At 41.3% G+C, this 12,596-nt stretch overlaps 1 protein-coding gene across 7 annotated transcripts in view; it reads right to left on the bottom strand.

Annotated features, from left to right (window-relative positions):
- SLC25A40 (solute carrier family 25 member 40) overlaps positions 1 to 12,596 on the bottom strand; it is a 128,016-nt gene that overhangs the window by 69,386 nt on the left and 46,034 nt on the right. The gene's annotated exons all lie outside the window — the stretch shown is intronic.

Genomic DNA, 12,596 nt, shown 5'->3' with positions numbered 1-12,596 from the left:
GTCTTCTCCAACACCACAGTTCAAAAGCATCAATTCTTACGCGCTCAGCTTCCTCCACAGTCCAACTCTCACATCCATACATGACTACTGGAAAAACCATAGCCTTGACTAGACAGACCTTTGTTAGCAAAGTAATACCTCTGCTTTTCAATATGCTATCTAGGATGGTCATAACTTTCCTTCCAAGGAGTAAGCATCTTTTAATTTCATGGCTGCAATCACCATCCGCAGTGATTTTGGAGCCCCCAAAAATAATGTCTGACATTGTTTCCACTGTTTCCCCATCTATCTGCCATGAAGTGATGGAAACAGATGCTATGATCTTAGTTTTCTGAATGTTGAGCTTTAAGCCAACTTTTTTACTCTCCTCTTTTACTGTCATCAAAAGGCTTTTTAGTTCGTCTTCACTTTCTGCCATAAGGGTAGTGTCATCTGCATATCTGAGGTTATTGATATTTCTCCTGGCAATCTTGATTCCAGCTTGTGCTTCTTTCAGCCCAGCATTTCTCACGATGTACTCTGCACAGAAGTTAAATAAGCAGGGTGACAATATACAGCCTTGACGGACTCCTTTTCCTATTTGGAACCAGTCTGTTGTTCCATGTCCAGTTCTAACTGTTGCTTCCTGACCTGCATATAGGTTTCTCAAGAGGCAGGTCAGGTGGTCTGTATTCCCATCTCTTTCAGCATTTTCCACAGTTTATTGTAATCCACACAGTCAAAGGCTTTGGCATACTCAGTAAAGCAGAAATAGACGTTTTTTTCTGGAACTCTCTTGCTTTTTTGATGATTCAGCAGATGTTGGCAATTTGATCTCTGGTTCCTCTGCCTTTTCTAAAACCAGCTTGAACATCTGGAAGTTCACGGTTCATGTACTGCTGAAGCCTGGCTTGCAGAATTTTGAGCATTACTTTACTAGCATGTGAGATGAGTACAATTGTGTGGTAGTTTGAGCATTCTTTGCCATTGCCTTTCTTTGGGATTGGAATGAAAACTGATCTTTTCCAGTCCTGTGGCCACTGCTGAGTTTTCCAAATTTGCTGGCATATTGAGTGTAGCACTTTCACAACATCATCTTTCAAGATTTGAAATAGCTCAACTGGAATTCCATCACCTCCACTAGCTTTGTTCATAGCGATGCTTCCTGAGGCCCACTTGACTTCACATTCCAGGATGTCTGGCTCTAGGTGAGTGGCAGAGATTTTAAAATTATGAGACTGGGGCTTTTCAGTAACAATGATGAGTATGTCAAGGGCTCTTAGTAATATCAGAGGACTAGTAGTGGAGACCCGACAGTAATAAGGCCGCCTCACCAGAGGCAACGGAAATCACCTGGGGAGTCAGAAATTCCACTCCCACTGTCTTAGTCTGTTAAGGCTGCTGTAACAAAACATGACAGAGTGGGTAGCTTAGGAACATCATTAATTTATTTCTCAGTTCTCAAAGCCAGAAGTCCAAGATCCAGGTTCTACTAAGGTCAAATGAGGGCCCTGTTCTGGATTTCACACTTCTCATTGTGTCGTCACAAGGCCGAGGGGCGAGGAAGCTCTGCAGTCTCTCTTCTAAGGGCGTTAATCTCATTCATGAGGTCTCTGCCCTCATGACCTAATCAACTCCCAAAGGCTCCACGTCCTAAAACGACTGCATCAGGCATTAGGATTTCAACAATGAATTCTGGAGGGAACACAAACACTCAGACCACACCGTCCCACAGTGAAAGCCCCCGACTCCCACTCTGTGTGTCAGTGGAGGCTGACATGGAAGGAACACGGACTTCCAGCTCTACCAGCCTAATAACAAGGTGGCGCCCTCTTCCTCTGAGCCGACAGTGTCAAAAGGGCCAACTGGCATATTTAAATGAGATTCAGAGCCTCATAATACTCAAAATTTCCTGGTTCCAATTTAAAAAAAAAAAAAATCACTTGTCATTTTAAGAAGCAGGAAGAGGAAATTCCCTGGTGGTCCAGTGGTTACAAACTGGCACTCTCATTGCCAGGATGCCAGGTTCGATCCCTGGATAGGGAACTAAGATCCTGCAAACCACTTGGTGCAGACAATAAATAAATAAACAAGAAGGAAGATGTCAAACTGAAAGAAAGGAGACACCAGACAGACACCAAAAGTCAGACTGACAGGATTATCTGACAAAGGTTCTAGAGCAATCAACACAGAAATCACTGACTGATCACTTACAAGATGTCTGAAACAAATGAAACATAAGAACAGCTCAGCAAAGGAATATATACACAAAAACCTATATATCAAAATGGAATTTCACAACTGATACCACGGAAATACAAAGGATCATAACAGATTAATGACTATATGCCAGTAAAATGGATGACCAGGGGAAAAAATGGAAAAATTCCTAAACCAGAAAGAAATATAAACTATGAATAAATGAATTACCAGAAATGAAATTAAATCAGTAATTTAACAACTTCCAATAGACAAAAGTCCATGACCAGATGGCTTCACAGGTGAATTCTAACAAATACTTGGAGAAGAGTTAATGCCCATCCTTCTGAAACTATTCCAAAAAACTGTACAGGAAGAAAAACTTCCAAACCCCCAAAATGAGAAGCCCGTGCACCACCAACTACAGAGTAGCCACCACTCCCTGCAACTAGGCGGAAAACAAAAGCCTGCGTAGCAACAAAGACCCAGCACAGCCAAAAGTAAAGTGTACAAATGAAAAAATACATAAAATAAAATAATTCAGCTAAAAATAAATGCATATGATCATCTCAATAGGTGCAGAAAAAGCTTTTTACACAATTCAACATTCTTTCATGATAAAAACCCTCAACAAAGTGGGTATATGTTCCCTCAACAGAGGGAACATACCTCAACACACTGTAAGCCATAGACAACAAGCCCACAGCTAACATCATAGTCAACAGTGCAAAGTTGAAAGCATCTCTGCTAAGATCAGGAACAAGACAAGGATACATCTACTCTCATCATTCAATATGGTTTATTCAACATAGTTTTCAAAGTCCTAGCCACAGAAGAGAAGAAAAAAATACAAGAAATCCAAATTGGAAAGGAGGAAGTAAAACTGTCACCATTTACAGATGACATGATATTAAACGCAGTAAATCCTGAAGATGCCAGCAGAAAACTACTAGAGCTCCTCATGAGTTCAATAAAGTTGCAAGATGCTAAATTAATATACAGAAATCCACTGCATTTCTAAACACTAAAAACTATCAACAAGGAAAACTACGGAAATTATCCCATTCACAATCTTATCAGAAGGAATGAAATACCTAGGAATAAATCTAACTAAACAAGGTGGTAAAATATTAATACTGAATTATTATAAGTATAATAATACTGAATTATTATATTATAATCAGAAAATTATAAGACTAGAAATTGAGGGTTACTCAAACAGATGTTTTTTGATTGGAAGAATAATGTTAAAATGACTATACTACACAAGGCAATCTATAGATTCAATACAATTCCTATCAAAATGACAATGGCATTTTTTACTGAACTAGAACAAATATATTCTAAAATTTGTATGGAAACACAAAAGATCCTGCATTGCCAAAACAATCTTGAGAAAGAAAAACAAAACTAGAGGTTATCATTATTGCTGATTCCAAACCACATTATAAAACTGCAGGCATCAAAACAGACCCCTAAGGTGGCAGAGTTGAAGGACATGCGCTCATCTTCTGCGAGAACTCCAAAATTGCAACTAGCTGCTGAGCAACCACTGAAAGGAGAATATTGGATCCCACCAAAAAATGATACCCCACATCCAAGGGTAAAGGAGAAGCCCCAACAAGACGGTGAAGTGAAGTCGCTTAGTTGTGTCCAACTCTTTGCAACGCCATGGACACTAGGCTCCTCCGTCCATGGGATTTTCTAGGCAAGAGTACTGGAGTGGGTTGCCATTTCCTTTTCCAGGGATCGAACCCAGGTCTCCCACACTGTAGACAGACGCTTTCCGTCTGAGCCACCACTTGATCTTAGCCAGATGGTAGGAGGGGAGAAATCACATTTAGAATCAATCCCTATACCCGCCAGAGACGCTTGGAGGGCTCAAACAAAACCTTGTGTACATCAGGACCCAGAGACCCCACAGGAGACTGAGCCACGCCTGCCTTTGAGTGTTTGAGTGTCTCCTGCGGAGGCATGGGTCAACAGTGGCCTGTTGGGGGGACAGGGGCTCTGGCTGCAGCAGACCTGGGAGGCACAGCATGCGGCCTAAGGCCTCTTGGAGGAGGCTGCCATTAGCTCAACCATACAGCCACCGAGCAGATGACCCACAAACTGGAGAACAGTTATAGCAAAGAAGTTCTCGCACTGTTGCAAAAGTTCTAAGGCCCAAAGCAGATTTCTCAACCTGGGGATCCGGCAAAGGGACTGAGAATCCCCAGGGAACTTGACTTTGAAGGCCAGTGGGATTTGATTACAGAACTTCCACAGGACTGGGGACCAGACTCTTGGAGGGTACAACAAAAACTTGTACACACCAGGACCCAGGAGAAAGGAGCAGTAACCCCATAAGAGAGTGAGCCAAACTTGCCTAGGAGCATCCCAGAGTGTCCAGCAGAGGCATGGATCAACAATGACCTGCTGTGGGTCATGGCACTGAAAGGGAGGGAACACAGTCCCACCCATCAGCAGAAAATTGGATTAAAGATTTACTGACCCACCCATCACAGCAAGATTCAGATTCACCCACAGCCAGTCCCTCCCATCAGAAACCTTCCACAAGCCTCTTACCTTTATCCATCAGAGGGCAGACAGACTGAAAACCACAATCACAGAAAACTAACCAAACTGATCACATGGTTCAAAGCCTTCTCTAACCTAATGATACTATGAGCCACCCAAGACGGATGGGTCATGGTGGAGAGTTCTGGCAAAACATGGTCCACTGGGGAAGAGAATGGCAAACCACTTCAATATTCTTGCCTTCAGAACCCCATGAACAGCATGAAAAGGCAAAAAGATATGACACTGAAAGATGAACTCCCCAGGTTGGTAGGTGCCCAGCTGTTACTGAAGAAGAGTGGGTAAATAGCTCCAGAAAGAGCGAAGAGGCAGAGGCAGAGCAAAAACAATGCCCAGTTGCAGATGTGACTGGTGATGGAGGTAAAGTCCGATGCTCTAAAGAACAATACTGCATAGGAACCTGAAGGGTTAGGTCCATGAATCCAGGTAAATTGGAAGTGTCAAACAGAAGATGGCAAGAGTGAACACTGACATTTTAGGAATCAGTGGACTAAAATGGACTAGAATAGACAAATTTAATTCAGATGACCATTATATCTACTGCTGTGGGCAAGAATCCCTTAGAAGAAATGGAGTAGCCCTCACACTCAAAAAAACACTCTGAAATGAAGTACTAGGGTGCAATCTCAAAAACGACAGGATGATCTCGTTTTGTTTCCAAGGCAAAGCATTCAATATCACAGTGATCCAAGTCTATACCCCCACAACCAATGCCAAAGAAGCTGAGGTTGAATGGTTCTGTGAACACCCACAAGGCCTTCTAGAACTAACACCAAAAAAAGATGTCCTTTTCATCAAAGGGGACTGGAATGAAAAAGTAGTTAAGACGTACCTGGAGTAACAGCCAAGTTTGGCCTTGGAGTACAAAATGAAGCAGGGCAAAGGCTAACAGAGTTTTGCCAAGAGAACACACTGGTCATAGCAAACACTCACTTCCAACAACATCAGAGACAACTCTACACATGGATATCACCAGATGGTCATTATCGAAATCAGATTGATTATATTCTTTGCAGCCAAAGATGGAGAAGCTCTATACAGTCAGCAAAAACAAGATTGGGAGCTGACTGCGGCTCAGATCATGAACTCCTTATTGCAAAATACAGACTTAAATTGAAGAAAGCCGGGGAAACCACTAGACTATTCAGAAATGACATAAATCAAATTCATTACGATTATACAGTAGAAGTGACGATAAATTCAAGGGATTAGATCTGATAGAGTACCTGAAGAACTATGGATGGAGGTTGTAACACTGTATAGGAGGTGGTAAACAAAATCACCCCCAAGAAAAAGAATGCAGAAGGCAAAATGGTTGTCTGAGGAGGCCTTACAAATAGCTGAGAAAAGAAGAGAAGCTAAAGGTGAAGGAGAAAAGGAAAGATATACCCATGTGAATGCAGAGTTCCAAAGAGCAAAGAGAGATGAAAGAGCCTTCCTAAGTGATCAGTGCAAAGAAATAGAGGAAAACAATAGAATGGGAAAGACTAGAGATCCCTTCCAAGAAAATTAGAAATATCAAGGAAATATTTCATGCAAAGATGGGCACAATAAAGGACAGAAATGGTATGGACCTAAAAGAAGCAGAAGAGATTAAGAAGAGGTGGAAAGAATACACAGAAGAACTATACAAAAAAGATGTTAATAACCCAGATAACCACGACAGTGTGATCACTCACCTAGAGCCAGACATCCTGGAATGTGAAATCAAGTGGGCCTTAGGAAGCATCGCTATGAACAAAGCTAGTGGAGGTGATGGAATTCCAGTTGAGCTATTTCAAATCCTAAAAGATGATGCTACGAAAGTGCTGCACTCAATATGCCAGCAAATTTGGAAAACAAAGCAGTGGCCACAGGAAAAGTCAGTTTTCATTCCAATCCGAAAGAAAGGCAATGCCAAAGAATGTTCAAACTACCACACAATTGCACTCATCTCACATGCTAGTAAAGTAGTGCTCAAAATTCTCCAAGCCAGGCTTCAGCAATATGTGAACCATGAACTTCTAGATGTTCAAGCTGGTTTTAGAAAAGGAAGAGGAAGCAGAGATCAAATTGCCAACAACTACTGGCAAGTGTTGAAAAAAGCAAGAGAAATTCCAGAAAAACATTTACTTCTGCTTCATTGACTACACTAAATCCTCTGACTGTGTTCACTTCAGTTCAGTCGCTCAATCACATCTGACTCTTTGCAACCCCACGGACTGCAGCACGCCAGGCCTCCCTGTCCATCACCAACTCCCAGAGTTTACTCAAACCCATGTCCATTGAGTCAGTAATGCCATCCAATCATCTCATCCACTGACTGTGTAGATCACAACAAACTCTGGAAAATTCTTAAAGAGATGGGAATACCAGACCACCTCAACTGCCTCCTGAGAAATCTGTATGCAGGTCAAGAAGCAACAGTTAGAATTGGACATGGAACAATGGACTTGTTCAAAATTGGGAAAGGAGTACATTAAGGCTGCATATCATCACCCTGCTTATTTAACTTATATTCAGAGTACATCATGAGCAATGCCAGGCTGGATGAAGCACAAGCTGGAATCAAGATTGCCAGGAGAAATATCAATAACCTCAGAAATGCGGATGACACTATCCTTGTGGCAGAAAGCAAAGAGGAACTAAAGAGCCACTAAAGTGAAAGAGGAGAGTGAAACAGTTGGCTTAAAACTCAACTTTCAAAAGACTAAGATCATGGCATCTGGTCCCATCACTTCACAGCAAATAGATGGGGCAACAGTGGAAACAGGGAGACTTTAGTTTCCTGGGTTCCAAAACCGCTGCAGATGGTGACTGCAGCCATGAAATGAAAAGATGCTTGCTCCTTGGAAGAAAAGTCATGACCAATCTAGATAGCATATTAAAAAGCAGAGACATTACTTTGCCAACCAATCTCCGTATAGTCAAAGCTATGGTTTTTCAGTAGTTGTCTATGGATGTGAGAACTGGATCATAAAGAAAGCTGAGTGCTGAAGAATTGATGCTTTTGAACTGTGGTGTTGGAGAAGACTCTTGAGAGTCTCTTGGACTGCAAGGAGGTCAATACAGTCCATCCTAAAGGAAATCAATCCTGAATATTCACTGGAAGGACTGAAGCTGAAGCTCCAACACTTTGACCACCTGATGCAAAGAACTGACTCACTGAAACAGACCCTGACTCTGGGAAAGAGTGAAGGCAGAAGGAGAAGGGGACAAGAGAGGATGAGATGGTTGGATGGCATCACCGACTCAATGGATATGAATTTGAGCAAGCTCCGGGAGATGGTGAAGGACAAGGAAGCCTGGTGTGCTGCAGTCCAGGGGGTTGAAAAGAGTCAGATACAACTGAGCGACTGAACATCAACAACAAATGTGTACAGTGGATAGCTAGCAGGAACCTGCTATAAACCACAGGAAGCTGAGCTCTGTGATGACCTAAATGGGTGGGAAAGAGGTGAGGAGGAGGGAAGTCCAGGAGGGTTAGGATATATGTACACATATAGCTGATTCACTTTATTGTACAGAAGAAACTACACAACATTGTAAAGCAATTATAATCCAGTACTTTGGCCATGTGATGCAAAGAACTGGCTCATTGGAAAAGACTGATGGTGGGAAAGATTGAAAGCCAGAGGAGAAGGGGATTACAGAGGATGAGATGGCTGAATGGCATCACCAACTCGATGGACTTAAGTTTCAGCAAGCTCCAGGAGTAGGTGATGGACAGGGAAGCCTGGCATGCTGCAGTCCGTGGGGTGGCAAAGAGCTGGACACGACTGAGAGACTGAACTGACTAACTGAATCACAACAATATGGTACTGGCTGGAAACAGACACAGATCAACAGAACAGAATAGAGAGCTCAGAAATGAACCCACAACTATATAAGCAATTAATCTATGATAAAAGGGGCAAGAATACACTGTGTGGGCAAGACTGCCCCTTCAATAAACAGTGTTGGGAAAACTGGACAGCTACATGTAGAAGGATCAAACTGGACTACTCTCTCACACCATGTACAAAAATAAATTCAAAATACATTAAAGGCTTATATCTAAGACATGAAACCAAAAAACTTACAGAAAAAAGCATAGACAGTAAACTAGAGCACCACAACAAGGTGAGACACCTGAGCACCACAACTACAAAGTAGCCCCCGTACAAGCTCGCTGCAACCAGAGAAAGCCCTCATGCAGCAACAAAGACCCAGCACCCACAAAAACAAACGTTAAACTTCCAAAACACTTTATATGGAAAGACAAAGGAACTTTAGAAATAGCTAAAACAACTTCCAAAAAGAAAAATAAGAATAAAGCAGAAGGAATCTACTGATTTCAGGATTTACTCTACAGCTACACTAATTAAGACCATGTGGTACTGATATAGGTAACAGATAAATGTTACAGGATAAACAACCTATAAATAGATTCACACAATATGCCCAAATGATTTCTGATAAAGTGCAAAAGCATCTTAATGGAGGAACGATACCTTTTGAACAAACGCAATTGGACAACCAAAGGGTAAAATAAACAAAAAAGAAGAAACTTCAACCTCAAATCTATAGATTATATAAGAATGACTCAAAATGGATCAAGGACTTTAAAAATAGGAGAAAATCTTCAGATCTAAGAGTAAATAAAGAGTTCTTAGATTTGACACCAAAACCATGATCTATAAAGTAAAAACTAACTGGACTTCATCAAAATTAAAAACTTTTACTCCATGAAAGACTTTGCTTAAGAGGATAAAGGGGGAAGGTAGAGAGTGGGAATAAATATTGAGTAATTTAGTAACTACATATTCAACAAAGGACTAGTATCTAGATAATACAAGGAGAACTCAAAACTTAACAGTAAAAATATAAAGAGTTCAATTAGAAAATGGGCAAATGACATGAAGAGTCATTTCACTGAAAAGGATAAACTGATGGCTAATAAACATATGAACAGGTTTTCAACATCAGTAGCCACTACAGAAAATGTAAATTAAAACCACAATAAGGTATCAGAACTGCTAAAATGAAAATAGTAACAACACCAAATGCTAGTGAGGATGTGGAGAAGTTAGAACAGTCATACACTGCCACTAGGAATGTACAATGATACTATCAGTCTAGTAAACAGGTTGGCAGTTTCTTAAACCATGAACAGGCAACTACCATATGACCCAGAAACTCATGGATATTTACTCCAGAGAAATGAAAACTTACCATGATATTATAATTAAGAAAATATATACATTTTGGTCTTAATCCATGGATCCTGGCACACAGCTCCAAAATTCCTATAATTTCCTAACTGACATAGAGCAAAGGTATAAAAATGGTATGAATTTAACAGAAGCAGAAGATATGAAGAAGAGGTGGCAAGAAAACACAGAAGAATTATACAAAAAACATCTTAATGACCTGGATAACCACAATGGTGTGGTCACTCACCTAGAGCCAGACACTGGAGTGTGAAGCCAAGTGGGCCTTAGGAGGCATTACTATAAACAAAGCTAGTGGAGGTGAAGGATTTCCAGCCGAGCTACTTCAAATCCTTAAAGATGATTCTGTTCAAGTACTGCATTCAATATGCCAGCAAATTGAGAAAACTAAGCAGTAACCATAGGACTGCAAAAGGTCAGTTTTCATTCCAATCCCATTAAAGAACAATGCCAAAGAATGTTCCAACTACCACACAACTGAGCTCATTTTACCTGCTAGCAAGGTAATGCTCAAAATTCTTCAAGCTAGGCTTCAACAGTATGTGAACCAAGAACTTCCAGATGTACAAGCTGGATTAAAATAGGCAGAGGAAGCAGAGATCAAATTGCCAACATCCTTTGGATCATAGAAAAAGCAAGGGAATTTCTGAAAAAAATTATCTACTTCTGCTTTCTTGACTATGCCAAAGCCTTTTACTGTGTGGATCACAAAAAAACTGTGGAAAATTCTTCAAGAGATGGGAACACCACACCACCTGACTTGCTTCCTGAGAAATCTGGAGGTCAAGAAGCAACAGTTAGAACCGGACATGGAACAACAGACTGGTTCCAAATTGGGAAAGGAGTACGTCCACACTGCGTATTGTCACCTTGCTTATTTAACTTATATGCAGATTACATCATGAGAAGTGTTAGCCTGGATGAAGCACAAGCTGGAATCAAAACTGCAGGAGAAATATCAATAACCTCAGATATGTAGATGACACCACCCTTATGACAGAAAGCAAAGAACTAAAGAGCCTCTTGATGAAAGTGAAAGAGAAGAGTGAAAAAGTTCGCTTAAAACTCAACATTCAGAAAACTAACATCACAGCATCTGGTCCCATCACTTCATGGCAAATAGATGGGGAAACTGGAAAAAGTGACAGCCTTTATTTTTTGGGCTCCAAAATCACTGCAGATGGTGACTGCAGCCATGAAATTAAAAGACACTTGCTCCTTGGAAGAAAAGCTATGACAAACCCAGACAGCATATTAAAAAGCAGAAACATCACTTTGCTGACAAAGGTCAGTATAGTCAAAGCTACAGTTTTTCCACGGTCATCTACAGATGTCGGAGTTGGACCATAGAGAAGCCTAAGTGCCAAAGAATTGATGCTTTCAAGCTATGGTGCTGGAGAAGACTCTTGAGAGTCCTTTGGACAGCAAGGAGATCAAACCAGTCAATCCTAAAGGAAGTCACCTCAATATTCATTGAAAGGACTGACGCTGAAGCTCTAATAGTTCCGCCACCTGATGCAAGGAGCCAACTCACTGGAAAAGACCATGATGCTGGAAAAGATTGAGGGCAAGAGAAGGTGGCAATAGAGGATTAGATAGTTGGATGGCATCATCGACTCAAAGGACATGAGTTTGAGCAAACTCAGGGAGATGGGGAAGGACAGGGGCACCTAGTGTCCTACAGTACATGGGGTTGCAAAGTCAGACACGACTGAGTGAACAGCAAGGAATGCTGCCTGCATTAAAATCTCTGAAGAAAGGCATTTGGAGGCTTCCAGGCTGGTGAGCATAGGGAGGTGCTGGGAGAATGACAGGCCTGGGGAGGACGCAGAAGCTCCATGCCTCCCCTAAGTCCTGCCCTGTGCACCTCTTCTATCTAGCTCTTCCTGAGTTGTGTCCCTTCATAATAAACTAGTAATCTCTTAAGTAAATTTCCTTCCTGAGTTCTGCAAGCTGTTCTAGCAAATTACTGAACCCAAGGAAAGGATCGTGGGGACTTCTGTCTTTTGACTTGCAACCAGTCAGTCAGAAGCATGGGTGACAACCTGGCCTTGAGAGTGGTGTCTGAAATGGGACAGTCCCGTGGGAGCTGACAACTAACTCCAGGTAGATGGTGTCAGAATTGAGTTAAACTGCAGAACACCACCGGTCTGAACTAGAGGACTGCTTGGTAGGGGGAAAAATACCACTAATCTGTTCAGAAGAATTCTGAGTTTTCAGAGAGAAAAACAGCGAGTAGTTTTTTCTTGTACGTTGACACCAAAACCTGTGAATGACCGTATGCAGCAGTCTTATTCAGAGTCAAAAACTGGATATCACTTGAAACAAACTATGGTATACCCATACCATGTAATACTAGTGAGTAGTAATAAAAAGGAGCAAACTGGATACATTAAACAACTTGAACGAATCTTTAGACAATTAAAAGAAGTCAGAAGTACCAATCCCAAAATGTCCTATTACAGTTCCATTTATAGAACATTCTTAAGATGACAAAAATTATGTAAACTGGAGAGCAGGCTAGTGGTTGGTAGGAGTTAAGAAGTGGGTGTGACTACAGAAGGGAAACAGGAAGGATCCCTGGGTGATAGAATTGTTCTGTATCTTCACTGTATCAATGTCAACATCCTGATGGTCATATTGTAC

Source organism: Ovis aries, chromosome 4 (assembly GCF_016772045.2).
Source record: "Ovis aries strain OAR_USU_Benz2616 breed Rambouillet chromosome 4, ARS-UI_Ramb_v3.0, whole genome shotgun sequence".
Taxonomy (NCBI): Eukaryota; Metazoa; Chordata; class Mammalia; order Artiodactyla; family Bovidae; genus Ovis; species Ovis aries.
The sequence above is the reverse complement of the archived record's forward strand: the minus strand, read 5'-3'. Positions and strand labels throughout refer to the sequence as shown.